This window comes from Nicotiana tabacum, chromosome 4 (genome assembly GCF_000715075.1).
Source record: "Nicotiana tabacum cultivar K326 chromosome 4, ASM71507v2, whole genome shotgun sequence".
Lineage (NCBI taxonomy): Eukaryota > Viridiplantae > Streptophyta > Magnoliopsida > Solanales > Solanaceae > Nicotiana > Nicotiana tabacum.
The window spans coordinates 6,156,560-6,164,877 of record NC_134083.1 but is presented as its reverse complement, the minus strand read 5'-3'; positions in this window follow the sequence as shown (position 1 = coordinate 6,164,877).

Below are 8,318 nucleotides of genomic sequence, written 5' to 3'. Positions count from 1 at the left end.
TTCTTTTCACAGTGAATTTCAATATTAATATATATATTTTTTCTCAATTTATGCCAAGTTATATTATGTATCCTTAAAACTGCGTATAAATTCAATTGTTATCCATTTTTTGGGTAAACAGTTTGGCGCTCATCGTGGGGCTAAGGATAATAGTGATTGTCTGGTACTAACTTTCGTAACACACACTATTTTACACTTATTTTTGTGAGTATCTTTGATTCCAAGCTAAAAAACAAAAATGTCAAACTCTCAATCAGCGCCTCTACATATTGACAACGAGTCCGGTCACCAAGGTGAAAATAACAACGTAGTGCCCGGTAACGAGATATCGCCTACTGATCCCGCTGGAATTCCGATCGACGCTAATTCGCATGTGGCTATCGATGCAAATTTACCTACCGACCCCGAAAATAGCGTTCGTGGTGGAGCTCGGTCGGTGACTCGGAACGCACAAAATGTTGAAGGAGACAGGATGAACCTACGAATGATCTTCAAAATATTTCAGGCTCAACAGGCGGTGATAGCTCAGTTACAGAACCAAAACCGGGCACCAAGCAGGGCTGAGCCCGATCCTTCCCGGAAAGTCACCCGCAGGGATGAATCGGTCGTAGAAAGGTCAAACGAACATGAATCAGGGGCTAGCTCCGAAGTTATAAAGATGCTTGAGGAGCTGACGAAATGGATAGAATCAGGGGAGAAGAAGATCGAGGCTAACGATAAAAAGGTGGAAACTTATAATTCCAGGGTAGACCAAATCCCAGGAGCACCTCCGATATTGAAGGGCCTGTATTCCAGGAAGTTCGTACAAAAAATATTTCCTCCGAGTGCGGCTTCGAAGCCGATAGCCAAAAAATTTTGCATGCCTGAGATTCCTAAGTACAACGGAATGACTGACCCAAACGAGCATATCACCTTTTACACATATGCAATTAAAGGGAATGATCTAGAGGACGACGAAATCAAATCTGTGTTACTAAAGAAATTCGGGGAGACCCTGTCAAAGGGAGCTATGATATGGTACCACAATTTACAACCTAACTCTACTGATTCTTTTGCTATGCTTGCAGATTCTTTCATAAAGGCATACGCCGGAGCCATCAAGGTCGAAACTAGAAAATAGGATCTTTTCAAGGTAAGACAGAAGGACAACAAAATGCTCAGAGAATTCGTATCTCGATTCCAAATGGAACGAATGGACCTACCACCAGTTTCTGACGATTGGGCAGTTCAAGCTTTCACCCAAAGACTCAATGTTTGAAGCTCGGTGGCTTCGCAGCAGTTGAAGCAGAATTTGATAGAATACTCAGTTGTCACTTAGGACGATGTACATAATCAGTATCAATCGAAAATCAGGGTCGAAGATGACCAACTCGGGGCTCCTTCCGGGTCTGTTTATCCTATCAGACCCATCGACAAAATTAAGAGGAATATCGACCGAGAACCAAGGTCGAACAAGAATCGATACCAGCCGTATAATGGAGATCGTAGGGGCAACAGACCTGGGCGCGCCCCTGTATGAGGTGAAAGGAGAAATGATCGAGGCCAGAGCTATCGAGGGCTCATGAGCAAGAATGTTTTCGACAGGCATACCGTACCTAAAGAAGCACCACGATTGTCAGAATATAATTTCAATGTCGATGCATCCGCCATCGTATCGGCTATCAGACGCATCAAAGATACTATATGGCCTCGACCTATACAAACCGATTTAACACAAAGGGATCCCAACCAAATATGCAAATATCATGGCACACATGGCCACATGACGGAGGATTGTCGACAATTGAGAGAAGAAGTAGCTCGGTTATTCAATGACGGGCATCTTCGAGATTTTCTGAGCGATAGAGCTAAGAATCATTTAAGAAACAGGGATTCCAATAAACAAAATGAACAATACGAGACCCAACACATCATTCATATGACCATCTGAGGGGTCGATATTTCTCAAGGTCCGATGATAAAGTGCACCAAAGTATCAATCACAAGGGAAAAATGGACTAAAGATTATATACCAGAAGAAACTTTATCTTTCAACGACGAGGACGCAGAAGGAATCATACAACCCCATATTGATGCACTGGTAATTTCTGTACTCATGAATAAAACTTGAGTTAAACGTATGTTGATTGATCCAGGTAGTTCGGCCAACATCATTCGATCGAGGGTCGTAGAACAACTCGGCCTACAGGACCAAATAGTGCCTGCGGCCCGAGTGCTAAACGGATTCAATATGGCTTGTGAAACTACTAAGGGAGAAATAACGTTGCCGGTAAATGTAGCCGGTACCATCCAGGAGACCAAGTTTTATGCGGTCAAAGGAGACATGAGGTACAATTCCCTGTTCGGGAGACCATGGATCCACAACATAAGGGTTGTGCCCTAGACCCTTCACCAGGTATTAAAATTTCCGACACCAGAAGGGATAAAGACGGTTTATGGGGAGCAGCCCACTGCAAAGGAGATGTTTGCCGTCGATGAAGTAATTCCGATATCAACACTCTCATCAACAAAAGACTCAGGTTTGAAAGCAAAACAGAAAGCCAAATAGCAATCATCGATGCCAGCTTTGACCCAATCGGACAAGCAAGGGATTGACGAAGACAACGATTATGGGGTTCCTCGATCCTTCATAATCCCTAATGATTCTGATGCCACCAAATCGACGGTCGAAGAACTGGAGCAAGTCATACTGATCGAACATCTGCCCGAACGAAAGGTATACCTGGGCACGGGGTTAACTCCCGACCTCAGGAAAAAACTTATTCAATTTCTTATAGCTAACATGAATTGTTTCGCATGGTCCCATCTCGACATGATTGGGATCCCACCGAAAATCACCACCCATAAAGTAAGCTTGGACCCAAAGTTCCATCCGGTGAAGCAAAAAAGAAGACTCCAGTCCGAGATCAAGCATGCCTTCATCAAAGACGAGGTAACCAAGCTTCTTAAAATAGGGTCCATCCGGGAAGTAAAATATCCTGAATGGTTAGCAAACGTAGTGGTAGTCCCTAAAAAGGGAAACAAACTTAGAATGTGTGTAGATTACAAAGATATAAATAAAGCATTCCCCACATATTCTTTTCCTTTGCCTAATATCGATCGCATAATCGATGCCACGGCCGTCCACAAGATCCTCAGTTTTCTCGTTGCCTATTCCGGGTACAACCAAATACAAATGAACTCGGATGATCAGGAGAAGACCTCGTTCATCACTAAATATGGAACTTACTGCTATAACGTAATGCCATTTGCATTAAAAAATGCTGGTGCCACGTACCAACGCCTAGTAAACCGGATGTTCGAAGAACAAATAGGGAAATCTATGGAAGTGTACATAGATGATATGTTAGTTAAGTCCCTGTGAGCAGAGGACCATTTGAAGCATTTGCAGGAAACCTTCAGTATATTGAGGAAATACAACATGAAGCTGAACCTGAAAAAATGCGTGTTCGGGGTCGGGTCAGACAAATTTCTCGAATTCATGGTATCCAACCGAGGAATCGAGATCAACCCCAACAATATCAAAGCTATCGAGGACATCACAGTAGTAGACAATGTAAAAGCCGTGCAAAGGTTAACCGGGCGCATAGCCGCCCTGGGGCGATTCATCTCGAGGTCCTCCGATAAGAGCCATCGATTTTTCTCGATGTTGAAGAAGAAAAATAACTTCACATGGACCCCGAAATGCTAGAAGGCTTTGGAAGAGCTTAAAAGTTACTTATCGAGCCCGCCGCTGCTTCACACGACGAGGGCAGACGAAGAACTGTACTTATATTTGGCAGTATTGGAGATAGCAGTAAGTGGAGTCCTAGTCCGGGAAGAACATGGTACGCGATTTCCAGTTTATTATATTAGCCGGACCTTAGGTGAGGCCGAAACTAGGTATTCCCACCTAGAAAAGTTAACGCTCAATTTGATAAGCGCCTCTAGGAAACTAAAATCGTACTTCCAATGTCACCCCATATGTCTTGTAACAACTTATCCACTTCGAAATATTATGCATAAACCCGAGCTTTCAGGGCGGTTGGCCAAATGGGCTGTATAAATCAGCAGGTATGATATCGAATATCGACCCCAAACAACCATTAAGTCTCAAATTTTGACAGACTTTTTGGCTGACTTTACGTCGGCCCTAGTACCCGAGGTTGAAAGAGAGCTGTTGGTAAACTCGGGTACGTCCTCGGGAATCTGAACCCTCTTTATGGACGGTGCTTCAAACGCAAAAAGGGTCCGGACTCGGTATCGTACTAAAACCGCCCACAGGCAACGTGGTTAGACAATCTATTAAAACTGTGAAATTGACTAACAACAGGGCCGAATATAACGCCATGATTGCATGTCTTGAATTAGCCAAAGGCTTGGGAGCGGAGGTGATCGAAGCCAAATGCGACTCCTTCCTCGTGGTGAATCAGGTTAACGGAACCTTCGAAGTTAGGGAAGAACGAATGCAAAGATACCTAGATAAGTTACAAGTAACTTTGCACCGAGTTAAGGAGTGGACTTTACAACATGTGCCTCGAGATCAGAATAGTGAGGTTGATGACCTCGCAAACTTAGGGTCATCGGTCGAAGACAACGAGCTCAATTCGGGGTCGTCGTGTAACTCACGAGGTCAGTAGTCGAAGAAGGCCACACCGAAATAAATTCCACAAACTTGACCTAGGATTGGAGAAATAAATACATAGAGTATTTGAAAATCGTAAAGCTTCCCTCAGATCCAAAAGAATCGAGGGCCTTGCGCACGAAGGCAGCACGATTCACCTTATTCGAAGACGGAACCTTGTTCAGAAGAATGTTCGATGGTCTACTAGCAATATATCTGGGACCAGGAGACACCGAATATGTTCCGAGGGAAGTTCACGAGGGCACTTATGAAAATCATTCTGGTGCCGAATCATTGGTTTAAAAGGTAATCAGAGCCGGCTATTATTGGATAGACATGGAAAAAGATGCGAAAGAGTTCGTTCGAAAATGTGACAAATGCCAAAGACATGCACCGATGATTCACCAACCCGGGGAACTACTCAATTGGGTCTTGTCACCATGTCCATTCATGAAGTGGGGAATGGATATCGTTAGCCCTCTTTCATTGGCACCAGGTAAAGCTCAATTTATTTTGTTTATGACTGATAATTTTTATAAGTGGGTTGAAGCACAGTCCTTCGAGAAAGTTAGGGAAAAGGAAGTCATCGACTTCATTTAGGATCACATCATATGTCGATTTGGGATGCCGTCCGAAATTGTGTGTGATAACGGGAAATAGTTCATTGGCAACAAAGTAACCAAATTTCTCGAAGATCACAAGATCAAAAGAATCCTATCAACACCTTATCATCCTAGCGGGAACGGACAAGCTGAATCGACCAACAAAACCATCATCCAAAATCTTAAGAAGAGGCTAACCGACACCAAAGAAAAGTGGAAGGAAATTCTGCCCGAAGTTCTTTGGGCATACCACACAACCTTGAAGTCCAGTTCTGGGGCTACCCCATTCTCATTAGTTTATGGCGCCGAAGCTCTAATACCGGTCGAAATCGGAGAGCCGAGTATCCGTCTCTGATATGCAACAAAGGAATCAAACGATGAGGACATGAATACGAGCCTAGAACTATTGGATGAAAGGCGTGAAACCGCCCTCATCCGATTGGCCGCCCAAAAGTAACAGATCGAGAGATATTATAATCGAAGAGCCAATCTTCAATATTTTAACGCCGGGGACTTAGTGATAAGGAAAGTCACCCTCAACCCCTGAAATCCGAATGAAAGGAAATTGGGTCCGAATTGGGAAAGACCGTACCAAATTCTCGAGGTTACCGAAAAAGGGTCCTACAAGCTCGAAACGATGAATGGAGAACAACCACTGAGCAATTGGAACATATCTCATCTAAAACGGTATTACTGCTAAGGTACGACCCTTTTCCATTTCCTTTTTTATTTCATACTAACACTTGCAGGTGGTCAACAAGAAATGACGATGTATTTTTTCGGGGAACGGCACGAAGTATTTAGGTCTGAAAGTACGTTTTGCACTCTTTTTCCCTTAGACCGGTTTTATCCCAAATGGGTTTTTTGGCGAGGTTTTTAACGAGGCAACAATAAATCGTGCTAACTTAGAATCAAGACCGATTATGAATCGGCACCGAAGATCAATTCAACTATATCCGAGGTTTCTTTGTAATCAACCTCGAATACTGGGGCCTACCCTCGGATATGCATTGTCTTCGAGTATCAACTCTAGCGAGGAAACTACTTTATAAAGGGAGGGTCTCGAAAAAATGATTTATTGTAAGGGCCAAACGGTCAAAACGAACCGTGCCTATGTAGATTGCTTGAGCCCTGGCATACAACTTGTACGCATGTATGATTGTTTCGATCGAGAATAAAGAGAAGTACTTTCCTTAAAATCATCTCATGTTTTAAATTTTTTCCTCTTTACATCCCTTTAAAGAGCTTAGTACTTCTGAAAAATAACAAGCCCAAGGGCAATGCATAACCAGAATGCGAACGACCACCCCCTCACTCGGGGACTGTCGTCCAACTCAAACAACCCAAGTCATCGGGCCTCAGGGGAAAAAGACCTATTAGGCAACTCCCCGATTTCTAAAGGCCACAGCCACCCCACTCGAGGACTGTTATCTCGGGCAAGCCCGGATGACTCGGGAAAATAAGCCCAATAGGTAGTTCCCGAACTAAAAGGCTATGGCCAATTTAACATGGCTCGGAGACGTTCGAGACCTATAACAAAAACAAGCCTTCGAAAAAGAGAAATTTTCACAACCAGTGCTAAAGGCTGCCCTCGGCAAAGTCATAAACTCAAGATATTTTCGGGGTAAAATCTTCGGTAACATCGAACCCCTACAACGCCTTAACCCAGAAAGGAAATAAAATTAAGATTTGTTCAAACCCTCGAACACAACCTCATTGTTTCACGCTAAGGCATTTCGACCTTTGTGAATACAAGTAATAAAGCAAAGGAAACATTTGAGAGCCGAAAGGGGAAGAAAAGCCTTATATATATATAAAATAATTCCTACAAAGGCCAGATCGGCCTAATACAAAAATTTACAACGGCCAAAACAGCCTTAAAAAGATGCTAAAGAGAGCAAAAATATAAAGGCCTAAGTGGCCTGTCTTCATCGGGGGTAACATCTCCATCCCCGGGATCTTCCCCATCTTCGGATTCGCTTAAGTTGTCGGAGTCTTCCTCAGGAAAGGCCAGTTTCCGGGTCCTGGTTTCCTCTACTTTGGCATTCTCGATTTTGGCCATAATATCAGAGCCTTGAGCAAGAACTCCTTCGAGGGCTTCCCTTCGAGCTTGCCATTTTGCATGATCCACCATGCTCTTGGCCTTCGCCTGGATGGCCTCGACATCGACTTTAAATTGGGCCACTTAAGCATCAACTTTGGTGTTGGCTATGGCCACCTCAGATCTGTCCACTTCGAGTTCATTAGCCAAGTTTGCCTTATCAGAAATAGCAAAGTCCAACTAAAATTGAAGCTCCTTGATTTTCTCGACTTGCACCGAGGCCATCTCTTTTGCAGCTTGGAGTTGGGTCTCGGCTGACTTCAGTTGTGCTTGGATGGTTTCCTTTTGCGAGGCTAAGATGTCCATATTCTTCTTAAATTCTTCAGCCTCGGCTTGTATTTTATCTACTTGTTTCTGAATCTCCCCGATCTGTTCGAGCCTCTGCCAGACCTGTACGATCAAATCGTTAGTTACTATCTCTAATTCTTCTTTACTATCGTGAAGCACTCGGAATACCTGCTCGGCCATCTCGGCATGCTCTTCCCGAGCCGTTACTAAATCAGCCTGAAGCTTCTCACTGAGAAGCTTGTAGGTGTCACTTTTCTCAGAGAGGTTCCGGACCTCGGCTTCATAATGAGTTAATTCCTCCCGATATTGTAGGAAAGCCTCGTGATGCAGCACCGAAGCCTGCAAGCATAAGGGAAGATGTTGTGGTTATTTACAACTTTAAAAGTTAGAATATATGAGAAAGGAAAGACACATAAATTTACCTGATTTAATGCTTGTTGGGCTTCATTGAATAGGCAGGAGAACTAGGTGGCACCCGGCGACGGTTCCTTCCTTGGTACCGGCAGGTCATCGAGCCCAGTGACGTCTTCTAAAGCAGCAGACTCAACCCCATCCAAGAAGTCGTGGATATCGGTCACCCCCTGAGGACTCAACATACCGGCCTCACGGATCATGGCATCCGAAATCTGAGGAGACCTACTGATGTCGACCGCTCCACGTTCGTCAATTGGGGCACTTTCCACAGCTCGAGAACCATCGTCCCTAGTCTCTCTCTCAACCCCCC